Source organism: Aotus nancymaae, unplaced genomic scaffold (genome assembly GCF_030222135.1).
Source record: "Aotus nancymaae isolate 86718 unplaced genomic scaffold, 86718_ANA_hifiasm-v0.15.2.pri h1tg000002l, whole genome shotgun sequence".
Taxonomy (NCBI): Eukaryota; Metazoa; Chordata; class Mammalia; order Primates; family Aotidae; genus Aotus; species Aotus nancymaae.
The window spans coordinates 25,986,450-26,013,052 of record NW_026988413.1 but is presented as its reverse complement, the minus strand read 5'-3'; the positions used below and the strand labels follow the sequence as shown (position 1 = coordinate 26,013,052).

At 45.1% G+C, this 26,603-nt stretch overlaps 1 protein-coding gene and 1 long non-coding RNA gene across 4 annotated transcripts in view; one reads left to right on the top strand and one right to left on the bottom strand.

Annotated features, from left to right (window-relative positions):
• Positions 1 to 4,392, bottom strand: part of LOC105732014 (uncharacterized) — a 239,360-nt gene extending 234,968 nt beyond the window's left edge. For both annotated transcript variants that reach the window (XR_010341610.1, XR_010341611.1), the window contains exon 1: positions 4,197 to 4,392. This is a non-coding gene — a long non-coding RNA (uncharacterized LOC105732014). The remainder of the gene's footprint in view (positions 1 to 4,196) is intronic.
• A 2,209-nt stretch (positions 4,393 to 6,601) lies between these two features.
• MKLN1 (muskelin 1) overlaps positions 6,602 to 26,603 on the top strand; it is a 411,699-nt gene continuing 391,697 nt past the window's right edge. For both annotated transcript variants that reach the window (XM_064373441.1, XM_064373440.1), the window contains exon 1: positions 6,602 to 6,711. The gene's annotated coding sequence lies outside the window, so the exon portion shown is untranslated. The remainder of the gene's footprint in view (positions 6,712 to 26,603) is intronic.

Sequence of the window (26,603 nt, the reverse complement as noted above, 5' to 3'; positions counted from 1 at the left end):
TGAAAAGTAAAAACAACCTTGGGGGTATCTCCCTCAGCATACATTAGTAACCAAGGAAATTCACACCATCCAATCGGCCGAGGAAGGATGAAATTCACAAACAAGTAAAAACTGATATTTTGCCCCTTCCTTCCTATTTCTTTGATAACGTGTTACTAGTATCGTGTCTTTCCCGTGTAAGTTTTGTCTTGGGGTGCTTTTAGCTGTGTTTTTAGCCTAGCAACTAGTAGCAGATAAGGAGGTGAGGACAGTTCAGAACGAAGATGAGTGATTCAGGAAAACACTGACGCAGATAACGCAACTCAAAAGGAAATAAATTTAATTGTGAACCAATGCAATAAACTTAAGTGCTCACTGTGTGCCAGTGATGTGCAGATAAACAAGTCACCATTCCCACCTTTGAAGAGCCCAATTTAGTAGCCGTGTCCAATATGTAACAAACACAATGAGATATGCTGTGATATAAGGCAATAAAACAAGCATATATACAATGCAGAGATGACGCAGAAAGGGTATTTTTTAGATGGTTTATGAGGAGAAATCAGGGAACATTTCCTGAAGGAGCTATCCAAGAAGCAGAAGAGCAAACTAAGCAGAGCCGTCCACAGGAACCCTAAGTGGTTTGGCAATACAGGAGAAAAATGTGTTTGGTGGTAACGAAGATGTGGGTGGACAATGGGAGGAGGGAGACAGGGCTAGAGAGCTATTTCCACACCAGACCACAGACACTCATGATCTGGTCAGGTTTGCCTGAGTGGGTCTATAAGCTTTCCTCACCAAAACTGCAAGTAATATGAAAACCAATCCCTGAAACATGATGAATAATATACCCATGCCTGCCATACAGGTAACAATATTTGACAGCAATCTGTAGGAATATAAAGTTCTTTGTGACACGGTACCTCTTAATAATACATATTGGTCACAAATACACTGTAGCTAGGATCGTTTGTTTTCAGGGTGAGACCTCTGTTTACTCTGAGTTTTCTCCGGAATCTCTGTACAGAAAATACCAGTGAAATGGACTACTCCCATATCTAAATATCCCACCAACAGTTTATCTGATCAGAAGACAAATGAAACAAATTAAGGGGAGAAAGGAGATGTAACCACAGTTTCTGTACTCCAAACCAGTTTTTTTTCTCTCTCTAAAATTCTAATGGCAGAACTTCTGCTACTCTGTACTGCACTGCATTTCTGGGTACATCCAGCTGTGACCACACCACAAGTGTATCGCATCCAGCAACCTAAACCACTTTGTGGTTGCTCACGTAAATACTTGGAAAATATTTGCCTCTTTCGGGCTCTCGCCTTCACTTTACACATATGTTTAAGTCTCAAAAACAGAACAAGAAACTTCCAGAGAACCTATTCACTTCAAATTACGGGGATCCCCTCTCTCTTCGGTCCACAGTAAACTTCTGTAAAAGGTCGCCTGCAGTCCTTAAAGAATCACCAAGTAACTTTCCTCCCTTATACAAGCAAAGATTTTCAGACAAAAATCTTAACCGGAGAAACATACCCACATAAGCAAGCTGGCCCTTAGGCAAACATAACTACCATTATTCACATAAACACGGAGCCCTTAAGCAAAGGTACATTTTTCAGGAGACATAAGACTGTTAAAATAGCAGTTCTAAACTCGACCTCTCTAGGTCCTGGATCAGGGCAGTCCTCCCTGATCAACTCTCACTTAAACTCCAAGCTTCCACTCCCCTAACTATAAAACAGAGCTAACAGTACTTCTACGCGTAGAACCATGTTTGGGTAGCCACAGTATCTGACACATGGAGACCCCACTGAGTGACAAATCAATACATGTTAGCTATTTTAGCTATTTTTCCTGTTTTGTCCCTAAATAGGTATGCTTTCACAACTAGCTATCACATCAAGCTGTTTACTTCTATAAATTCTCACTCTGCACCAAAATCACTTAGGGGGAGGAGGGCGTTAAAAATACACTGTCCAGGCCCTATAGGATGTGGGTTCAATTGATCTGGGATTGGGCTGGGTGTTAGAATTCTTTTTAAAGCTCTCCAATTGGTGTAACTGGCAGCCAGCCTTCAGAATCACTGGGAAGTGCCTATACGTCCACCGGGATGCACACATCACCTGTAAGGTCCGAGTTCCGAGCCGAGCAGCGAAGGCCGGCCCTCCTGCCTGGAGGAGGCTCCCCGAGGTGCTGCGACTAGGACCCGTCACTGTTCGCCGAGGAGCGCCAAGCGCACCAGCCAGCGCCGGGCCACCCGCGCGCCCGAGCTCCGTCGGGGGCCACACGCCCCCTTGCGCCCCCTTCGCGGCCCGCGTCACCGCGCCCTAGCCTCCCGCGCCTCGGCCCCCTCCCGCCCACGGCACGTGACTCGACACGCGCCAGCTGCACGCGGGCTCCATCAAAACAAAAACAGAGGCCGCCGGGCGGCGGCGGGCACGCGCGGGGGCGGCGGAGAGCGGGCGCGCCCCCGCTGCCCCGCGCCGCGACCGCGCCTCCGCCGCCCCGGGCGCCGCCGGCGGCGCGCCCCGGCAGGCCGGGGGCGCGAGGGCAGAGGGCGCCACCCTGTTTACCGCCCCGGCCCCGCCCCGCCCGCGCCCGCGCCCGCTCCCGGAAACGGTCTCCCGGGAGAGGGCCGGCGAGTGCGCACCCACCCGTGGCGGGGAATGCCGGCCCTGTGTGGGAGGCGCCCGGCTCCGGCGGCCCACCGCCCCCGGCTGCTGCGTGTCACCCCCGTCACGACTCTGCTACGCACTTCGCCCCCGGCTTTCAGCTCCGGCGCTTCCGCAGACCCCTCACGTGGCCGCCGCCTCCCTGCCACGGCGCTCCCCGGCGACCGGGGCTGCGGCCACGGGCGCTGGAGGGATTCCGAGCCTGTGCCCACCCCACCTCGGACGTCACCCTCCTCGGACCACCCAACCCACACCTTCCGCCTGAGGCGGGGCGGGGGAAGGACGGCTACGAGCTGTCAGGAGCCTCCAGCTTTCCCGTGACGAAGCTCACCCTCGCCCCGATCGTCGGCCACTCACCCAGCAGCCGGGCTGCAAGCTGGAGCACACGTTTACACCGAGGGCGGACTGGGGGGAACGTCTTGATTTTTCTCCCTAATTTGCCACAGACACAGGAAAAACAAAAAACAAAAAAACAGCAGACGCAGCTCTACCCCTGCGCTGGCATTAAAGCTTTTAAGCTCCCCACGTCATCCTACCCCATGCAACAGACTTACCGAATAGCAATGCCCACCCCACACACCTGCTAGGTAACCCGCCTTCTGGAAATCGGGGGCCCCACCCACTCTGCCTTCTGGAAACCTGCGCCTGGGGTGGGGTGGAAGCGACACTGTCTGGTATCCTAAAGTCAGAGGGAGTGAAGGGACCGGCTCCCCTCGCCCCACCCGGGCGCGCACCCTCCCGTCCCCGTCTCCAGAGTGCGCCAAGGCATCCTGCGTCCCTGCCGGAGAGAAGAGGGACGGGGCCAGAGGGCCGAGTTCTAGGGAGTTGCTGATTCCAGTGGAGAACCGAGACACCGCGTCCTTTCTAATTAATAAGCACGCCACCCCAACACCCCAACCCCCCCGCCGGTCTTATTTCTTGTTGACAGTAAAGGTGGGGAACTTGGGAGAAAGGCGAGAGTTGTCTCGAGGCTCGGGATGTTGGGCTGCGCGGAGGGAAGAGGTGGGATCTCGAAATGGAAACAGCCCCCCCTCACTCCCCCCTTCCCTCCCCTCCCCTCCTCCTCCTCCTCTTCTTCTGTTTACCTCAAGTTTGAATTTTATCTGCGCAACATTAGCTGGAATGCGGACATTGAAAAAAAAAAAAAAAAAAAAAAACTCTCTCAGCCCGGCAGCAGCTCCGGAGGAGCCATGTGGCATCAAGCCACAGCAAAGGGGAAAAAGTGCTCGTAGCAACACAAACATGGCGAAATCGCTCCCACAAGCCGGCTTCCCGCGACAGCCCTACCTTCCCTCGCTCGTCTCCCGAACGTCCTGGTCGGGAACCGCAGACCCCTTCCGGGGGGGGGCGGCGAGGGGGCCCCGGGCCGAGCGAGGGTGGGCGCACTGGGCGTGCGAAGGGGAAACTGACTGGCCGGCCGATCCGCCCCGCCGGGAGCGGAGGGGACGCCTTCTTCACGCCCAGAGATCGCAAAGGAGAGCAAAATTCCCATCCCAAAGTCCTGCGGGACCGGCTTCCCCACCCGGCGAACTTACCCCAGGGCTGAAGGCACGCTGCTTAGCTCCTTTCCTGGTTCCTTCCTCCCGGGGGCGATGCTACGGGAAAACGATGCGCACGTAGATTTGTAGAGCGTATTCTTCGAGAATTTCCCTGGGATGATCTGGAGGAGCGGTGGAGACTCCGCAGACAGGTGCCGCGCCGGCCGGGGCTGCCGGCTAAAAGTTGTTCTCCGCGCGGTGGGCGGTGGGCGGTGAGGTCCCCGGCCAGGGTCGAGCACCCCGGCTCCCTGCCCCCCGGCATCGCCCACTTGTCACGCCAGGCTGTTGCGTGCGCTCGGCTGCAGGGGAGGTGGCGTAGTTTCTCTTCCTCCCACCTCTTCTCACTCACTTGTTTTTGTAGCCGTGGGCTCCCCTAATGCTTTCCTCTCCACAATGTTGTTTCATTATATCATGTCCATCATGTGACACCGGAGAGGCCTCTCTATGGAAACTTAAAGGGGCTCCCACGTGACTGCAGCAGCAACAACAGCAGCAGGACTGGCGGCGGCGGCGGCGGCGGCGGCGGCCGCAGCGGCGTCCGTACCTCCACCCACCGGGAGCCCCTCGCAGCATCCCGGAGGGGCTTCTGGCGCTGCAGGAGCCCAGATCGCGGAGCCACAGCATCCGGGAGCCGTGGTGTCTGTGCGTGCGTGGAGCCTGTGCTCATGACATAGGAAGCCGAACAGAAGGAGCGTCCTCAAATCCTTTCCTACAGTCAGCAAACCCACGCTCTGTTAAAATGACATTTCGTGGCTCCTACTTTGTTTCCCCGGAGAGCAATGAGTTTTTCTATCAGGCCTGATTCAGTTTGACAAAAGTCAAAAAAGAAAAACCGGATTTGTCCCTCTGCGAGTTCAGTCAGATCGCTGGGAGAACAGAAATGACAAAACAATAATAACAGAAATAGAACCAGGCATTTGATACATAATTACCATCACCACGGCTTTCAAGCTTTCTGGAATTACATTCCTCCAGTAACTGTTGACGATGCTTGCAGGAGGCAAAATGCAATGCAGTTTTTCTCTTCCGCAGCTATATTAGGGCTTTGTTGCTGACAACAGTGAAAACTTGTTTGTGTCAGGAAGCGAGGTACGGAGATATGACCTGGAAGGTACAGACAAAACCAAAGTGGCAGTTTTTGCATTACTTTTCTGAACACATTCTTTCAAATGGTGACAAGAAGGCGGTCGGCTGTAAAATTCTGGGGTGTCTGATGGGAAATAATCAGAACAACATAATTATCCCTCGGCCATACCATATTTGCTAGACGCTAGAAAGTATACCTATATGTATCTGTGTATATGTAGAGAAAGCAAAAAGCGTGTGCACTTTAATATTTTTGAACCACGAATTTTGTCATCATTTCTAGCATTAACAAACACTTGGGAAGACTGACTCAAGTCCAGGGATGTGTGGAAACTCACAATGTTGAGTGCTGTGGGTATTACTGACTCACAGTCCCTTTAAAAGTTTCTACCATAAATCCCAAATTTCTGTCTTAAACTTTTTACAGACATGGAGATTTTATTCTGTAAATCTAAGCCAGATCGCTATTTCTGGATTTTTAGTTCATGCCTTTCCATTTTATAAGGGAAACTGGATTGGCAGAATCAAGAAAAAACTTCGCAGGAAACTGAATAGTGGGATGGAAGATGTTCTTCTCTTTTGGCCTGGCCCTGACTCTATCTCTTTCCACCTCATCGGTTTACCTCATCAGCCATGATGAATGAGCTCCACTCCAACCCATTTAATTCTGTAATATTTCTCCCAAGTTGTACCTCCCTATTTCATGCTTAATTCTTTGATCCCTTTCCTCCTACACCCCTTGCCTCCCAATTCAGCCCCTTTTCTGCCTGGGGCCTCAGCTCAGGCCTCCCCAAAGGCTGTACCCCCTCCTCAGCCCTCCTTCTCCTGCAGCTACCCCCACCCTCACCGCCACCCCCTTCCCAGCTCGAGTCTCTCTTCCCCGCAACTCTACCTCCTTACCTCTCCTTGACCTCTAATCACCTTCACAGTCTGGCCCTTCACTTTTGGGCCTCTTCTTACCTCTCTTTACCTGAAATGTCCTGGCCCTCACTGGGGTCTCCTCCACACCCTTCTCTCTGGTCCCATCCCTTCTGCTGCCAAGCCCCAGCGTTCCTCCGGCTCGGCCTGGTCAGCTTGAGCCTCATTTTGATCGCGTGCCCCTGGGCTGGGAAAGGAGTGTGTGGTGCACACTGGGGCCAAGGATCCCCCGGGGCCGTGGCCCCTGCCTCGCCCCCTCCGCCCCTCCCGAGTCCCGGTTGCGGTGCTTCCTGGGCGGATGGCTTGGAATTGCTGCAGCAGCTGCGGTTCTGCTGTGTCATGCAAGAAGGAGGCGGCGGCGGCGGCGGCCGGAGCTGGAGGGGGAGGAGGGGAGGAACCTGATCCTCCGGTAACGAAGGGCTGGAGGCAAACACCGAGCTCCTCCTGAGCCGCCCGGGAGCAGGGAGGGCTCCGCTAGCCCGGGGGAGCCCTCCCCGCGGGGCAGATGGTAAGTGGGGCGGTGCAGGTGGTCGCCTTGGGAAGGGAGCGCGCAGGGGGGTAAGCTGGGGCGGCGGGAAGTACTAGAAGTCACCCCAGCCAAACTGAAGGAGCCCAGTGTCCAGCTGAGAGGGACCCAGGCCGTAATAAGGATGTCCAGCCAAACGCCGCAATAATTACTATTCGAATGACGCCCCGAAGTTGACCCAAGCTACACAGAGGGTGGAGTGGAGCATCCTGAACCCAGGGCAGAGCTGGAGGCAATGATTCAGGGTTTGAGACGCATCAGCCTATCGGCCTGGCGCTTTAAGGTGCCGCTGAGTAGGAAAAGACAACCCACATCGTATTCCCAGAGCCTTGCTGCGCTTTCTGGGTTGTCTTGTTTAAAACTAGTGAAAGGGATGGGAAACCTGCCCAACCTCACTTTAGCCACGAAAATAATGCTCTTGGCCAGTGGCCTTGGACAAACAGCCTCTGGTGCAATAAAACAATCAATAGGAAGAAGAACTTCATTCCCTTCACCACCCTCTTTCCCCAAGTTCCTTTGACCAGAGTATCTCCTTCGGCTGAAAGGAGAAAGAAAACTATTTGTGACATTCCCTCCCAGCCTACCTGCAGCCAGCCTCCTCGCCGCACAAACTACCTACCTCGTTCCTCTCCCCATTGTCAGAGCCGTGATTCCAAGAGGCATTGCAATACTACTCACGTTGGGTGAGGAGACTGCCTGAAACTCTGAACAATTTCACCTCCCCTGCCCTTTGCCCACAGGGGATTCAGAAACCTACAACTAAGATCAGGGAAATGTACGGACAGGCTGGGCACATAGGAACATTCCTTCCTTCACCCGAGTGGAGTTCTCCAGACAACTTTTTAATTATGATTATTCCCTTCCATTGCACTCCTGGAAATTTCAAAGCACTTTGTAAAACATCATTTTTTTAATGTCAGTCATACATTTAGGAGTAAGGGGTGGATGGGATTAACTGAAAGGCTAATGACTGTCTCAAAAGCACATGCTGTTGCTAGGGAACCCAAGCTCCTGCTGCTCTCTAATCACCAGCGCCTTCCGTGGAAATCAAACTGCTCAGGGTGTTATTAAAATGAATGGCATCGGGTTAAAGGCGTTCTTGCTTATGTTGTAGCATCGTGGGTTATTATCGATTGCCTTACACCCATATATCTTGTTTTCCTAATTTGATTTCTGTATTTGCGTCACCGCCAGGGACACTCAGACTAGACCAGTCAGTTCACTTCCTGTTTCTCAGAACTGGTTTATATTTGGTCTCGTAGCTCTAGCTGGTAAAACATTATCAAACTGATCCTCTTGGAAAGAAATATTTGCTTACCGTTGAAAACAAATTATCCCAATTAAATTCTAATTCCCGTGGAAAACGTCATCATTTGAGGAGTAGACTACCAGTTGTCATCTGAGAAACCATCCTGGAAATGTAAAGCCTAGAAAAAAAATCATCTCGATTTCTTTTACCCAGAATCTTCATTCCTCAGCACTAGAACTAAGACAAACTCGAGTAAAGAGTAGATTTACGTATACTCCTAAAATGAAGCCAGGGTGGGGCGGGGGGTGGGAAGAAACACCGCATTGAAGCTGGAGAAATCATTTAGACTAAATAAGGCATAGCATTGAATGGAATCCAGGCCCAGGAAGGACAAGTAAGCTTGGGTTAGCATTGTGGCATTCAGAGAACAGAGCGTGATTACAAGGCTACACTACAAATAGGAAACTCCATCACTTTGTGTACTAATTGTCTCTTTTACCAATTCCCCTATGTCCCTGGACAAGACAACCTTGTTTTGTTTTGTTTGTTTTCAGTTCCTTCCCCTTTATAACGAGGATATTGCAAAGGCAATATCATAATGATAAGCACTATGTAAATAGGTGGATTCTGATGCAGATAATTTGTTTAGATGGAAAATAAAACCCTTTGAAAGATGTATAATGGCACCAATAGATTGGATGACCTTAAGTCAGCCATTATAGGTCTTATGTCAGTTTCCTCATGGAAGCTTAAATGAAAGTGCTGGACTAAAGGATCTCTAAAGGTCCTCCCATTTACAAACTTCTGTGATGAGATTGAACTCGCTGCATAAAAATTTCAATTTTAGCTGGATTTTGCAATGTTAAGTTTTAGCACGAACCTTTAATGTCTATCCATAGAAACCTTGAGGGAAACAATGGGAGATGACTTTCTATTGATGCATCCATTTTTAGTGTCAGTTGCCGGAAAAATGAAATCTACCTTGCTCCCCAAGTACGTACGTACTCTCTCTCTGCCTCAATGGTATTGTGGAAGCAACAGGATAAGAGTTACAAAACGATATAAAAGTGTAGAGAAAGTTCTTTCAGTCTACTTATTTATTTATAATGACAGCATCTCAGCGTATTACCCAGGCTGGCCTCCAACTCCTGGACTCAAGGGATCCTCCCGCTTCAGCCTCCTGAGTAGCCAAGGCTACAGGTGCACTCAACCATGCCTAGCTGTTTCATCATTTTAGATATAGGTAATCCTAACTACTCTGATGATCCAAGTGGTGGAATGATGGAGGAAGGACTGTACAAAAAAATAATCAACTGAATCCTCATGGAACTAATAATAATCTATTTACCTGTGTTTTAATTAGTGCTGGGCAAAAATAGACCTAGCTCAGCTCTTAGAATTATTCAGATTCACAGTGTTGAGAAGTAGCATGAAGAAATGTGAGATTTGTGCCAGAGAGAAAAGACCTGACTTTGAAACCCAACTCTGCCACTTTATTCATTATTGAGTGCTTGCTGTGTGTCAGGTACCGTGCTGGGTGCTGGGAATACACAGATGAGTAAGACACAGCTTCTGCTCTGAAGGATACTATACTATCATGAGAACAAAGGTGAATACACAGTTAATCACACAAGCATGAGATGATATCAACAGGGGAGCTCATAAGAAGGGTACCTAACGTGACCACACATAGGATCTCTAACCACACAAGCGGAATCCTGAGATGAGTTCTGAAGGGTACGTAGAAGTAAGCCAGACAAATGGGCAGGTTACAGGGAAAGATATTCCAGGCAAAGAAAGTACTGTGTGAAGACCTTAGGGAAAAAGCTGTGCCCAGAGAGTTGAGGGTGAAGAACAGTGCCTGGCAAATAGGTTCTAAATAAATACCTTGAATAAATGAATGGCAGAAATCCTGAGGAGAAATCCAGAAAGATTAGCATGGTCGAGTATGTCTTCTTAAGAAGTCTGAACTTATTCTAAGGCCAATGGAGAACCACTGATGAATTTTAAGGGGCATAGTAAAGTGATCAGATGTTGATTTTAGAAGATCTTTTGGCTGGGTGCAGTGGCTCACTGCTGTAATCCCAGCACTTTGAGAGGTTGAGGTGGGCGGATTGCGTGAGCTTAAGAGTTTGAGACCAGCCTGGGCAACATGGTGAAACCCCGTTTCTACAAAAATACAAAAAAAAAAAAAAAAAAAAAATTAGCCAGGCCTGGTGGCCCACACCTGTAGTCCCAGTGCCTCAGGAGGATCACCTGAACTGGAGAAGCAGAGGTTGCAATGAGCAGAGATCATGCCACTGTACTCTGGCCTGGGGAAACTTACAATCATGGTGGAAGGTGAAGGGGAACCAGGCACCTTCACAACGAGGCAGGAGAGAGAGAGTGTGCAGGGGAGGCTGCCACTTTTAAAACCATCGGATCTCATGAGAACACCCTCACTATCATGAGAACAGCATGTGGGGAACTGCCCCCATGATCCAGTCACCTCCCACCAGGTCCCTCCCTCAGACATGGGGATTACAGTTTGATATGAGACACAGAGCCAAACCATGTCACATTATAAGAAGGAAATAATGATGGATGTCTAAACTAAGGTAGCAAGAATGGAAATGGAGAGCGAAGGGATTGAAAGGCTTCAAGACATATGAAGGACATAGAACCAACAGAATTTGATTATTGATGGTATCCTTCATCCGTGGTATCCTCCCATTTTCCTAAACTCTCCTTACATCATATCCTGCAGATATAGCCTGAGGTCCAAGATAGGGACCTCAGGAGGAAAAGCAGGTTGTGGAGTGAAGGTCATTAGTTTACTTTTCAACATGTTGAGTTGAAGTGTCCATGGGATATCGAAGTGAAGCTATCCACTATATAATTGAACAGGGAAGTCTAGAACTCAGGAGAGAGTGATCTATGCTAGAGTCGTCAGAATAAGGGATAGTTCATGGACGTAGATGAAATCCCTGAGAGAAGGGATAGAGAAAGGAAAGAAGAGGATCTACTTTGGAACCCTATGAAAACACCGATATTTTAAAAGTGAGGAAAGAAAACACACAAGGGAAAAATATCCCAAGAGGTAGAAGGAACAGGACAAGTAGTTTCAGAGGAGACATGGGAGGAAACATCAGCAGTATTAAATGCCAGAGAGAGGTCAAGAAAAAGTGGCCGGATGCGGTGGCTCATGCCTGTAATCCCAGCACTTTGAGAAGCTGTGGTGGGCGGATCACCCGAAGGTAGGAGTTCGAGACCAGCCTGACCAACATGGCGAAACCCTGTCTCTACTAAAAATATAAAAATTAGCCAGGCATGGTGGTGCGCGCACCTGTAGTCCCAGATACTCAGGAGTCTGAGGCACAAAAATTGCTTAAACCCAGGAGGCAGAGGTTGTGGTGAGCTGAAACTGTGCAAATGCACCCTAGCTTGGACGACAGAGCAAGACTCTGTCTCAAGAAAAAAAAAAAAAAAGAAGAAGGGCCAGACGTGGTGGCTCATGCCTATAATCCCTTGTAATCCCAGCACTTTGGGAGGCTGAGGCAGTCAGATCATGAGGTCAGGAGTTCAAGACCAGCGTGGCTAATATGGTGAAACCCTGTCTCTACTAAAGACACAAAAAATTAGCTAGGTTTGGTGACCGATGCCTGTAATCCCAGCTACTTGAGAGGCTAAGGCAGGAGAATCATTTGAACCTGGGTGGAGGTTTCAGTGAGCCAAGATGATACCATTGCACTCCAGCCTGGGCAACAGGGCAAGACTCCATCTCAAAAAAAAAAAAGAGGACTAAAAAGTCCCTGGATTAGTAACAAGGAGGTCATTGGGGTATTTGGTAAAATGGGGATAGTAACCAAATTGCAGGGAGTTGAAGACAGGATGAGAGTAGAGGATACAGATAGAGGAAGTTCTTTTAGATAAGAGGGACTAAAGGGCAAGTAGGGATGGAAAATAAAAGTGAGCTGAAATTGCAAAAGAGTAGTTCAATTCATGGTCTGCAAGCTTAAGGCTGCACAAGGAAAGAAGGAAATACTACACTAATAGAATTCTTTATTCTCTCAGCCTTCAAATTAAATGGTATTACCATCCGCCAATTGCTCAAGACAAAAAGCATGTAGATAGTCTTGATTCTTCTCTTTTCCTCAGTTTTCACAATCCTCAGAATTCAGGTCAACTCTGCCTCCAAAACATTTCCAAAATGTCTCTTTCTGTCTCCACCGCTACACCCTAATACAACCACCATCATCCCTCTTGTGTGCCCCTGTAATAGCTTTCTAAATGGTTTCCCTGCTTCCGCTCTTGTCCTCATTCTCCACAGCACAGCTTGAGTTTCATAAATCATAAATCTTAAGACATAAATCAGATCATGTGACTTCTCATCTTAGAATCTCTCCATGTCTGCTGATGGCACTTGTGATAAAGTACAGATTCCTCCTCCATCCAGGGCCTATGAAACCCTGTATGGCATCCCCAAAGGTTATATCTTCAACCTCATCTCCCACCACTCTCCACCACTGCAATGACACTAGCCTTATTTATCTTCCTGAAATGCATTGAATTTACTCTTGTATTATGGGATTTGCCCCATATATTTCCTTTTCCTGGAGTACTCTTTTCGTTATTCTGATCTTTGCTTATACGTCATCTCCTCCAAGAAGCCCTCCCTGACCACTCCACCTGAAGTGTCCTTCTCTGTCCACATTTCCAACCATCCTATGAATTTTTTTCCATAGTAGTGGAACTTTATTACTATTTGGTTTTATTGCATATGGTTGAGAACTACTCTAAAATGTAAACCCTGTGAAGATTACTGGCATATATGAGGCACTTAAAAAATAGCCATTGGATGTTTGTATTAGGAAAAGGAGAAGAGCAACTGTTTATTAGAAATCAGAGGCATCAAGAATCAGAGTCTTGGTGTAATTGAAATGGCTAGTGGCGATGATTACTAGGTTTTTAAGATTTCAGAAGTAGAAGAGTTGCTAGCTGTGTGATCCTGGATGTTTACATTCTCTGAGCATCACTTTGTGTTAACAATACTCTATGCCTCACAAGGCTGTTAGGAAAATGAAATGAAATGGAACAGGTATGGGCATAAGACAGACTTGTGAAATTATTTACAGAAAGTCAAGACTTCTGCAAATCAATTTATACATTCTATATATGGACTTCCTTGTAATGGAGCTAGCCCTTGATGATTACTTATTATTAGAATAAAAAAATTGACTAAATCATGACTTTGAAAAGATACCGGGATATCTGATAGAACCTAGAAATTAAACTAAGAAGAAATCAAAATATTCCTACAAATCCATTAAAAAAAAAACACTTAAAACTCTGGAAAATTGGGCAAAGGGTATGACAAACAAATTGTAGTCAAAGAAATACAAATGGATCTTAAAATATGTAATAATAAAAGGCATGCACATTATAACTGCAGTGAGAGCTATTTTTTACTATCGAGTTGACAAAAATAAAAACAGTTTAATAACATACTTGGCTGGCCAGGCTGGGAAGCAGGCACTTTCTTATACTGTCAGTGGGAGTGAAAGTTGGTATCACTTCTATGGTGGATAATCTGGCAACATTTATCAAATTTTTAAATGTACAAAACCTTTAACCTGGCAATTCTACTTTTATATATGTATCCAATAGATATACTCACACACATATTGAAGAATGACTCTTCTAGGACCTACCTACACTGAAGCATGATTCATAGTAGTGGTTAAAGCCTGAAAACAGCCATCAATAGAGAAGTGGTTAAATAAATTATGATCGAATTAAACAAGTGAAAGATAGGTAGCTGTTAAAAGTGTGAGACAATTCTAGGCATGCTTATGTGAAAAGATCTTCATGATACATTACTAAGTAAAAAAAAAAAAATACAATGAAGAACAATGTGTATTTTGCTAGCATTGCATAAAAGATGGTTTACATTTTTTGGTCTGAAAAACTGTGAGAAGATAAAATAGAGCAGAGAATGAACAGACGTGGAGAGATCAGTTGGGAAGTACATCAGTGGTTCCTGTGAGAGATCTGGTTGCCCAGATTAAGGCAGTGAAACACACAGGGAGAGAAATGGTGAGAGCCAAGAGTTATTTCAAAGAACTTGATGATTGATTGGAAATAGCGGGTTATGGAGCGGGAGATGCTGTCATGGTTAGCTTGAGTTTTCTCCCAAGATCAGGTACATGAACAGAGGTGTCAAGATGCCTGACTGAGATGGAGAATCCTAGGACAGAAACAGAATTGCAGGGTGATACAGTTTGGGTATTGGTCCCATTTAAATGTCATGTTGAAGTATAATCCCCAATGTTGAAGGTGGGGCCTGGCGGGAGGTATTGGATTATGGGGCAGATCCCTCATGAAGGGCTTAGTGCCATCCTGTTGATGAATGAGTTCTTACTCAATTAGTTTATGAGAGACTTGGTTGTTTTAAAGAGTCTGGGACCTCTGCCCTTTCTCTCTTGCTCCTGCTCACACCATGTGACTTGCCTGGCTCCCCTTCCCTTCTGCCATGATTAAAACTTCCGTAGTATTACATTCTCGCACTGCTCTAAAGACATACTTGAGGCTGGGTAACTTATAAAGAAAACAAATTTGATTGGTTCATGGTTCTGTGGGCTATACAGGAAGTATGGCAGCAGAGATCTCAGGAAACTTACAATCATGATGGAAGGCGAAGCCGTAGCAAACATCTTCACATGGCCAGCACAGAAGAAAGAGAGTGAAGGGGGAAGTGCTGCACGCTTTTAAACAAACAGACCTCATGAGAACTCACTATCATGAGAAGAGCAAGGGGGACATCTTTCCCCATGATCTAATCACCTCCCATGAGGTCCCTCTCCCAACATTGGGAATTACAATTCAACATGAGTTTTGGGTGGGGACAAGAGCCAAACCTTATCATTCCACCCGAGCCCCTCCCAAATCTCATTTCCTTCTCACATTTCAAAACACAATCATGCCTTCCCAACAGTCCCTCAAAGTCTCAACTCATTCTAGCATTAACTCAAAAGTCCAAGTCCAGTGTCTCATCTGAGACAATGCAAGTTTCTTCTGCCTGTGAGCCTGTAAAATCAAAACCAAGTTAGTTACTTCCAAGATATAATGGGGGTACAAGCATTGGGTAAATGTTCCCATTCCAAAAGGGAGAAATTGGCCAAAACAAAGGGGCTACAGGCCCCTTGCAAGTCCAGAACCCCAGGGGGCAGTCATTAAATCTTAAAGCTCCAAAATAATCTTTTTTGACTCCATGTCTCACATCCAGGCCACACTGATGCAAAGGGTGGGCTCCCAAGGCTTTGGGCAGCTCCACTGCTGTGGCTTTGCAGCATACAGCCCCTATAGCTGCTTTCATGGGTTGGTGTTGAATGACTGTGGTTTTCCAGGTGCACAGTACAAGCTGTCGGTGGATCTACCATTCTGGGGTCTGGAGGACAATGGCCCTTTTCTCACAGCTCCATTAGTCAGTGCCCTAGTGGGGACTTTGTGTGGGGGCTCCACACTACCCTAGTAGAGGTTCTCAATGAGGGCTCTGTTTCTGCAACAAACTTCTGCCTGGATATCCAGACATTTCCATACATACTCTGAAATCTAGGCAGAGACTCCAAAACCTCAGCTCTTGCCTTCTGTGCACACACAGGCCCAACACTACATGGAAGCCACCAAGGCTTGGGGCTTCTACCCTCTGAAGCAATGGCCTGAGCTGCACCTTGGCCCCTTTTAGCCATGACTGGAGCTGGAGCAGCTGCGATGTTTTCCACCTTGTCTTAGCTATTAACATTCAGCTCTTGTTTACTTATGCAAATTCCTGCAGCTGTAAATTACTTCCCAGAAAATGGGATTTCCTTTTCTACTGCATGGCCAGGCTACAAATTTTGTAAACTTTTATGCTTTACTTCCTTTTTAAATATAATTTCAAGTTTAAAGTCATTTTTTTGTTTATGCAAATGAATGTAGGCTTTTAGAAGCAGTCAGGCTGCATCTTGAATGCTTTGCTGCTTAGAAATTTTTTCTGCCAAATGCCCTACCTCATGTCTCTGAAGTTCAAAGTTTCACAGATCTCGAGAGCAGTGGCATAATGCCACCAGTGTCTTTCCTAAAGTATAGCAAGAGTGACCCTTACTCTAGTTCCCAATAAGTTCCTCATCTCCATCTGAGACCACTCGACCTGGACTTCACTGTCTATATCACTGTCAGCATTTTGGTCACAATGATTCAACAAGTTTTTAGGAAGTTCCAAACTTTCCCTCATCTTCCTGTCTTCTTCTAAGCCCTCCAAAGTGTTCCAACCTCTGCCCATTACCCAGTTCTAAAGTTGTTTCCAGATTTTTGTATATCTTTATAGCAATTTCCCACTTCTGGTATCGATTTTCTGTATTAGTCTGTTCTTGCACTGCTATAAAGACATACCTGAGACTGCGTAACTTGTAGAGAAAAGAGATTTAATCAGCTCATGGTTCTGTGGGGCTGTATAGGAAGCGTGGCTGGAGGGATCTCAGGAAACTTACAATAATGGAGAAAGGCAAAGGGGAAGCAAACACATCTTCACATGGCTGGCACAAAAAGAGAGAGTGAAGGGGCCAGTGTTACACACTTTTAAACAACCAGATCTCACGAGAACTCACTACCACAAGAACAGCAAGCGGAAAATCCACCTCCCTGATCCAGTCACCTCCCACCAGTCCCTCCCCCAACCTTGGGAATTACAATTCAATGTGAGATTTGGGTGGGGACACAGAGCCAAGTCATATCAGCTTCCTCAGACTCTCACCGAAGCAGATGTGGCACCAAGTTTATACAGCCTGCAGAACCAAGAGGCAATTAGACTCCTTTTCTTTAAAAATGACCCAGCCTCAGGTATTTCTTCATAGCAATGCAAGAACAGACTATCACACAGGGGAAGATCAAAAGTTCTAAGTGCAGATGTCCCCTGCAGACTTGTAGATATGGGTGTGAAGCTCATAAGAGCTGCTGGAACTAGATTTATAAATTAGAAAGAAGATTGCCTAGGGAGGGTAGATACAAAGACTCAAAGAAAATTGGGTCCAGGTCTAAACCTTGATCATTTAAGACTAAAAAGAAAAGAAACAGCTGCCCGTGGAGACTGAGAATCAGAAACCAGGAGACTATGGGGCCGAAGAAACCAAAAGAAGAATATGTTAAGGAGGATCAACTCTTTGTTAAACACTGCCAAAAGGTCAAGGAAGATTATTTTAATTTGTTTCTTATGTAAGCCCTAAGCTCCTTGAGAGTTAGGATTATTTTATTTTTTTTGTTACTTAGGGTTTACCCTGTGACCCACACATAATAAATGATCAGTAAACTTTTGCTAGATTGAAGAAAAAGAGAAAGATGAACGATGAGAAAGACAGATGTGCAGAGAGACGGTAGAATTCATGCTTGGGTCTCAAAAAATAAATGAGTAAAACAGATTCCCTTGACGTTTACTGCAGACCCAGCTTGATCTTAGGAAACTAAGGATCTAAGGAGGTTCCTTCTGCCCCCTATGTTTTACTCTTGAGCTAACACATCCCACAGAACCATGTTGTTGTCATGTAAGTGCCTTCAGAAAACATTTTGAGAAGTAATATTCACCGGGGTCTGGTCAATCTGAGTCATTTTTATCTTTATTGAGGTCCTGGGTGATGATAAAAAGAGCAATTTACTTTTCCTCATCTATGACTCCACCACATCATCCTGAATGAGTTGATGGAACCTGGAGCATCCATTTCTGTGCCACAGTTCTGTAATACACTGAAACCACTCCTAAGGCTGCCCAACCCCAGTTTATGAGGGAGAAAGGTGACTCCTGGCAGGAAGAGACGTCTAACTTCTTAGAGAAACCACCAGCTTCTTAGTCTGTTATTGTTTCTGCAATAAAGTGCTGCTGCTATCAGGGCCACTGTACAGAATATCAAAGGAGGACATGTTTGACTCTGTTCTGAGGATGTGGAGATCTTCTACATAATAAAAGAGAGTGTCCTTGAATTAGAAATTTTAGGAAATACAATAATAGTTGTAGTTTAAACAGTATTTAAAATGCTATGCCATCCTGTATCATTTAGTTACGCCAAAGACCAGCAAACTTTTTCTATAAAGGGCCAGAAAGGAAATAATTTAGGCCTTCCTGGCCCTACAGTCTCTGTCCCAGCTACTCAATTCTGCCATTGTAGTGCAAAGCAGCCATAGACAAAATTTAAATGAATGATGGCCGTGTTCCAATAAAATGAATTTGAATTTCAAATAATTTTTATGTGTCATAAAATAGCATTCTTCTTTTCACTTTTTCCAATCATTTAAAAATGTGACAGCCTGGGAAACAGCAAGACCTTGTCTCTACAAAATAAAAATTTAAATAGCTGGGTGTGGTAGCCTGTGCCTGTAGTCCCAACTACTCAGAAGGCAGAGGCAAGAGCATCGCTTGAGCCCAAGAGTTCAAGGTTGCAGTGAGCTATAATTGTACCACTGCACTCCAGCCTGGGCAACAAAGTGAGCCTCTGCATCAAAAAATTAATAATAATAAAAATAATAAATAAAAATGTGCAAACCATTCTCAGCTCACAGGCCATACAAAGACAGGATGTATGCTGCATTTATCCTGTGGGTAGTAGTTTGGCAACTTCTGTTTTAGACCCATGTGAAGAGCATATCGTGAGAAAGATTTTCAGATTGGAACTTCTAAAGAAAATAATTCGTTTCATATAAATCCCTTTTTTAAAATTCTAACTTCTCAACTTTACTTGCACATATAAACACATTTGCCTACATCTGACTTATTTGGCAATAAAGTGTGTCCTCTTGGTTCAGTATTCATTGAACAATTTGCTCTTTCTCCTTCTTGTCATGTACCTGTGTATGAATGTAATATTTTTATAGAGTAAACTGAAGAATGCTTGCTACTTGAGTTTATAAATACTCAATCCGAGAGAGGACACATAGTACTAATCACATTTTAAGACTTGATTAATTCAATCAGTAAGTACATAATAAACATCTACTTCTGGCCAAGCACATTGGCTCAGCCTGTAATCCCAGCACTTTGGGAGGCCGAGGTGGGTGGATCACGAGGTCAGGAGTTCAAGACCAGCCTGGCCAATGTGGTGAAACCCCATCTCTACTAAAAATACAAAAATTAGCCGGGTGTGGCAGCGCATGCCTGTAGTCCCAGCTATTCAGGAGGCTGAGGCAAGAGAATCATTTGAACCTGGGAGGTGGAGATTGCAGTGAGCCAAGATTGCGCCACTGCACCCCAGCCTGGGTGACAGAGCGAGAGTCTCTCCCAAAAACAAAAAAATCTATTTCTTACATAGTACAGTTCTGGGTATTATGGAGTTTAAGATAAAAGAGGATAGATAATTGATAGGTAGGTAGGTAGACTGACAGATTAAAGATCCAGTGACTGAAAAATTCCGTGAGAATTATTCAGATGTATCACAGTATCAATGTATAAATTCAGTCTTTTAAAGCAACACTAGGCAGTCAGACAAAACTAAGTGTAAATCTGAGCTCTTTTGCATCCCAGCTGCATGATCTTGGGGTGATTACACACACCATATAAGCTTCAGTTTCCTCTTTTTGAAATGGGGATAATAACACCTACCTCTCAAGGAGGTTGTGAGTATTAAATAAGATCATGTATGTACATCAGCAGGTGTAGTACCTGGGAAATGGTAGACGATGAGTAAATGGTAGCTGTTGCTGTAGTATTACAGCAACGTGAAGGTAGGTAACTTATTCAAAAGAAGCACACAACCAAAGGCAAAGCAGAGTAAGCTTGCAAGTCAAGAAGTCACAGACACATATAGAAACCCGCAAACCTGGGGGCTGAACACCTGGCCGAGAACATTTGGCTGAAAATAAAAGCAGAAGTGACATTGTCACAGGAGCATACAATAAGGCACCTGGCCAGTTGTCTTGCCTTTGTCTTCACTAGCAACCAGCTGCTGGGTTGTCTAAGGAGCCCCAGCCTCCCCAGTACTTAAAAGCTGTCTCAGACTGGAGAAAGTAACCATTAGTGTCAGCCCCACCATCGTGTTTCCTTCCAGTTAGGTCAGCCATGGGGCCTTAGACATCTGTAGCTCCCTCCTATTATGCCTCCCCACCCCTCTGCCAAATCTGGGCTTCCACCTTGCCCTCAACACCTCAGTCTCTGTTCCTCCTGCCTTGTATCTCAGTCTCCCTTTGCATGTGGGGCCCTGTCTTGAACCCCAGCCTATTATACCATGATCCTGATAACTTCTTTAGCTTAGCTCCGACCAATCCTCTCCTGCAGAGGGCTGGATTCTGCTGCCCCTACCCCTGCTGTGATCTCATCAAACTGTAGGACACATGTGCCTTCCCTTTATAGATAACCCACTGCTGGGGTAAGGCTAAACTGCTTGGTATTAACAGCTTCCTGAACTTTATGTGATTATGAGATGCAAGGTTTTGCACAGGCCAGCTGCCCTAATCCAGGCTGGTTTCTATATTCACAGCCTGTGCCCTAGGGAGCTTCCCCTAACCCCGGTCTTAGCTCGTACCCTCTCTCCACTGGTCGTATGCAGTCAACTAGTCCTAACATGCCTTGTGATTCTGTTATGACAACATCAATAATGCTTTCCCAATACAAATGACAAAATTATTGGCAAAGGGGCACGATATAGGGGTAACGGAGAACTTCAGCTTATCTGACATCTACTGACAGTCTCATTCTGCTGAAAAGTGATCGTCAAATAAAACTGGCATGACTTAAATTTAAACTAATTGCTTATTGAAGAGGTACTATTCTGTGTTTAATTCTAACCAGCAAAGAAAAATGTGTTCGCAAAGTGAAAGTGACTGACATGAAGAAGAGGAGCAAGTTAAGAGAAAATATGGACACAAGACTCCCTCTGGCCAGCAACTATGAAATAAAGGGCAAGAGGAGTAATATGGTTGGAAGTGTACATTTTTACAAAATCAGTGGAGTGGTTTAAATGAGGAAAAGAAGACCGTCTAAAAAAGATCAGGGTAGGCACTGTGGCTCACACTTGTAATCCCAACACTTTGAGAAGCCCAGGCAGGAAGATTCCTTGGGTCAGGAGTTCGAGGCCAGCCTAGGCTACAAAGTGAGACTCTGCCTCTGCAAAAAATAAAAAAACCCAGAAAAAAAAAAAGATTAAAAAGATCAATGTGGTTGTTCGAGAAGTGTTCAGTTAAGCTCATATTTTTAAAGGTCATGTACAAAAGGCAGGAAAGGGGTTTATAGCAAGGCTTTCTTCAAAAAGGAGGGCTCAGACCCGTGAGAGCCATGAGAATAATGCCAGAAGGGCTAATGACCAGGGACAGCTGGGGACTGGGAAAAGTATTGAAGACAATAAATTATGAACTGTTTGTTTTTTTGCTTATGTTTATAGTAAAGAATAATAATAAATAAGGATAGTACCATTGAATGGAGCAGACTGTCAAACGTGAGTAGTTAAGTGAAAAACAGAGTCATTCAACTATGGCATGTCTTAAATTCTAACGTACAGACTTTCCTCCCATGTTTTTAATATTTCTAAAATGAGAATGTATCTTCAATAGGTGCGTTTAACATGGTGGTGTTTTTGGGGGGGCTCTCAAAACAGCCATTAAATGGTGGTGCATCCTACCATATGTTGATCTTTTTTTTTTTTCCAAGATGGAGTTTCGCTCTTGTGGCCCAGGCTGGAGTGCAGTGGCATGATCTCGGCTCACCACAACCTCTGCCTCCCAGGTTCAAGCGATTCTCCTGCCTCAGCCTCCCGAGTAGCTGTGATTACAGGCACGTGCTACCGTGCTTGGCTAAATTTTGTATTTTTAGTAGAGGTGGGGTTTCGCCCTGTTGGCCAGCCTGGTCTCGGACTTCTGACCTCAGGTGATCCTCCTGCCTTGGCCTCCCAAAGTGTTGAGATTACAGAAGTGAGCCACCACACTGGGCCTATGTGTTGATCTTAGAATAGAAGAAAAATGAATTGTTTCTACTTAGTTCAGCTGGTATCAATCGCACTCAGCAGATGAGGGGTCTACCTTGGGTTTTAGAAGTGGCAGTGCAACCAGTGACCACTAAAAGGTGGGAAAGAGGCCAGGTGCAGTGGCTCATGCCTATAATCCCAGCACTTTGGGAGCCCGAGGCAGGTGGATCATGAGGTCAAGAGATCGAGACCATCCTGGTCAACATGGTGAAACCCTGTCTCTACCAAACATACAAAAAAATTAGCCAAGCATGGTGGCGTGCACCTGTAGTCCCAGCTACTCAGGAGGCTGAGGCAGGAGAATTGCTTGAACCCAGGAGGTAGAGGTTGCAGTGAGCCGAGATCGTGCCGTTGCACTCCAGCCTGGGTAACAAGAGCGAAACTCCGTCTCAAATAAAAAAAAAAAAAGGTGGGAAAGAGTCAGAAAGGAGTTTGGAGGCCATATGCAGAGGCATATTATCTCATGGAGCACACAGAGGAGAGTGGGTGAGTACGACTGAAGAACAGGAGGGCAGCAAATACTAGAGACGGGACAAGAAGGGAAAACTGACCAAAACCATCTGAGAAGGGGTAGAGAGTGCCATTGCCGGCCCACAAAAGCCAAGTCACTGAACAGGTATGTCACAGAGGATGGAATGGAGACAGGGATATGTGTTGAAAAGGTCAGGCAGGGATGCAAGAAGGAATAAAGGAACTGCAGTGAAGATACTTAGAACACTGTCTAACATGTGGCCAGATGGGAATGGCTTGCCCTGGGCAGGGCATTTTGAACTGTGCCTGGAGCATACTGTGTGTCTACCACTGTGTCCTGCCTCTACTGAATCAATTAGATGAATGACTTAAAGCCCTGGTGCTCCAGGTCCAACTATGTGGCTTCAGTTAACCCCACGGAGGGCTCCTCTGGGAAGGTGTTCAGATCAGGATGCGGGTTTGGTATCACAGATCAGGAAAAGACATTGTGAAATGGTATGAGCAAGATGCTGAGTATTGATGTTTTTGTTTTTGTTAGGTTGTTTAAAAAAGGACAAGAATGGTCCAAATAAGTAACCAGGGAATGAGGGAGCCAGAAACCAGAAACATTACCAGAACAAATCCAGGGGAGAGTTGGAACTGTGGTCTGTTTCTACTAGGTCTGTGGAACTCATGTTGAAGAAGGAATTTAGAGAACCTGTAGATCAGTTGGCTGTGGAGGAAATTGTTCCAACCATATATGAACAGGCCCCTAGAAACTGTGATGTGCCCAAGTGGTCCATATGCAGCTTGAATATAAAGAGAAGGGACCAAAGCATCACCTCTGATTCAGAAAAAATAGAAAAATATGTGGCCAAGAAGAATGGAATACATTTCAGATGGATTAAAGAATTAAATGTGAAAAGTGTCCCATACAATAGGGGCGATATGTTCTGAAAGATGAAAGTGGTGTAAGCATTTTCTGACCTTGGAGCGGTAAAGGCCTTCGTGAGCAAAAAAACAATGGCTTATGGTTTATAAAAGAAAAACATTCTACTTGAGAGGCTGAAACAGGAGAATCAGTTGAGTACAGGAGTTTGAATCAAGCCTGGACAACATAGCAAGATTTTGTCTCTAAAAAAGATGAAAGAAAGAAAAAGAAGGAAAGAAAGAAAGAAAGAAAAGAGAAAGAGAAAGAAAGAAGGAAAGAATTGATATATTTCATTGCTTAGACCTTTCAGTTTATGTAGATAAAACAACAGCACAAACAAAATGAAAAGATATATGAGAAATTCCAGAACTTTTTTTTTAATAGGGTCTTGCTCTGTTGCCTAGGCTGGAATGCAGTGGCACCATCAAAGCTCACTGTAACCTTGAACTCCTGGGCTCAAGCAATCCTTCTGGGTAGCTGGGACCACAGGTGTGTGCCACCATGCCTTGCTAATATTATTTTTTAGAGATAGGGTCTCCCTATGTTGCCCAGCCTGGTCTCGAACTCCTGGGCTCAAGTGATCCTTCCCCCTCAGCCTCCTGAGTAGCTTGGACCACAGGTGTGCGCCACTGCACCTTTTTTTTTTAGTAGAGACAGGATCTTGCTTTGTTGCCCAAGCTGGAGATTCCAGAACTTTAAGTATATGAAAAAAGATAGCATCTTTAACATACAAACAACTTGCACACTTACAAGAAAAAGACAACGCCTCAAAAGAGGAATAGGTAAAGAACAATAAAAGACAAAAAAAAAAAAAAAGAAAGAAAAGGAATTCAATTGGTCAACGAAAATGAAAAAGGTCCAGTTTCATTATTAATTAATGAAAATGCAAATCAAAGTAAAACCCAGAGGCCTTTGTGCCTAGAAAATTGCAAGAACTTTAAAATGATCTCTTACATGGATATTCAGGGAAATAAGCACTCTCATGCTGTATTGGGAATATAAATTGGTATAAGCCTTCTGAGAGCAATTTGGTATTGTGTGTTAAAAACCTTAACATACACAAACCACTTATGTAACACAGTAATTTCATTTTTAAGATTTCATCTTAAGAAAATAATTAGAGATGCTAAGAAAATTTAATGTAGAAGATATTTAGTGTAGCATTCTTTATGATACTGAATACTTAGAGATAACAATTGTCCAAAAAGAATTATTGCATAAATTTTGTTTATTCCCGTGATAAAAATCTATGCATCCAATAAAAAGCAGGTTATGGAAGATATCATGACATCAGAAAAGGTTGGCCATTTATTATTTATTTATTTAAAGACAGGGTCTCTCTCTGTCACCCAGGCTGGAGTGCAGTGGCCTGATCGTAGCTCACTGCAGCCTTGACCTCCTGGGCTCAGGTGATCTCCCTGCCTCAGCCTCTGAATTAGCTGAGACTACAAGCATGTGCCACCATACCCTGCAAATTTTTAAAAATGTTTGTAGAGTCAGGGTCTTGCTATGTTGTCCAGATTGGTCTCAAACTCCTAGCCTCTGGGTATCATCCTGCCTTGGCCTCCCAAAGTGCTGAGATTACAGGTGTGAGCCACCATGCCCAGCCAGATCATTTATTTCTAAATATATTTTCTCAGAAAAAAGAAAGACCGAACACAGAAAAATATTACTAGTGGCAATATTGTAGTAGTGGATTTATAATTGATTTTATTTTATGTGTGTGATTTCTGTAGTCTAAGTCCACTTCATAGACATGCATGTTCTTATAATCTGGATAAAGAATAAATTTAAGATGAAATGGGAGCCCAAGATAAATGATGAAAGGATGTATTTAAATTAGACAAAATTTAAATTTAAATGAGATTCAAATTTAAATGAGCTTCAAAACTTCTGATCCACATAAACTATATCTAGGGATACAAAAGGAGCTTCCAGGTATGATTATAGACATGCTATGAGGAATCGCTGAGGATAGAAGAAATACCATATGCCTAGGGTTAGGCAACTATGCCAATTTTTAAAACGGAAAATGGGCTGGGCGCAGTAGCTCACACCTATAATCCCAGCACTTTGGGAGGCTGACGTGGGTGGATCACCTGAGGTCAGAGTTTGAGATCAGCCCGGCCAACATGGTGAATGAAACCCTGTCTCTACTGAAAATACAAAAATTAGCCAGGTGTGGTGGCTGACGCCTGTAATCCCAGCTACTCGGGAGGCTGAGGCAGGAGAATCGCTTGAACTCGGGTGGTGGAGGTTGTGGTGAGCCAAGATCATACCATTGCACTCTAGCTTGGGCAACAAGAGTGAAACTCTGTCTCAAAAAAAAAAAAAAAAAAAAAAAAAAAAGGAAAAATGGTGGATTCCAGAATCGATAGCCTGATAGGCTTAGTTTGGTTAGGAAAAGAAAATTGGTATCAATGAGAGCCAACCTGGGTTCACTTAGGTTAAATCCTTCCAAACCATTCTCATTTCCTTATCTTCCACATGCTTTAAGTCATGTAATCCTCATGCCAGACCTCAAAGGTACATATTACTAGCATTACCCCCACTTTACAGAAGTGGAGCCTGAGGTCATAAACATCAAGTGATTTGCCCAAGACTCTCTAGCTGGTTTAGTTTTTTTGTAGATAATATTAATGGATAAGAAGATGAGAGATATGTTTGTCATACCTCTCATTGGAGAGAGGTTTTCAAGAGATACTGGTGAACAGTATAATGGACCGTGGAACAGTATTATTCAGTGTTATTAGTGGATGAAATGTTTTATTATTACATTTATTACTAATGTATTATTAGTAGATGACATAATTACACACATAAATGTGGATTGGATGAGGTGGCTCCTACCTATAATCCCAGCACTTTGGGATAGGCTGAGGTGGATTGCTTGAGTCCAGGAGTCTTAGGACTAGACAACATAGTAAGACCTGTCGCTACAAAAAATACAAAAATTAGCTGCATATAGTGGCATGCAAGTAGCCTCCCAGCTACTTGGGAGGCTGAGGTGGGAGGATTGCTTGAGTCCAGGAAGTGGAAGCTGCAGTGATGCTCTAATCATGCCGTTCCACTCCAGCCTGGACAACAGAGGGAGACCCTGTCTCAAAAAACAAGGTTGGGTGCAGTGGCTCACACTTGTAATCCCAGGACTTTGAGAAGCCAAGGTAGGAGGATCGCTTGAGTTCAAGAGTTTGAGACCAGCCTGGGCAATATAGTAAGACCTCGTCTCTACCTAAAAAAAAAAAAAAAATCAGCTGGGCCTGGTAGTATGTGCCTATAATGCCAGCTACTC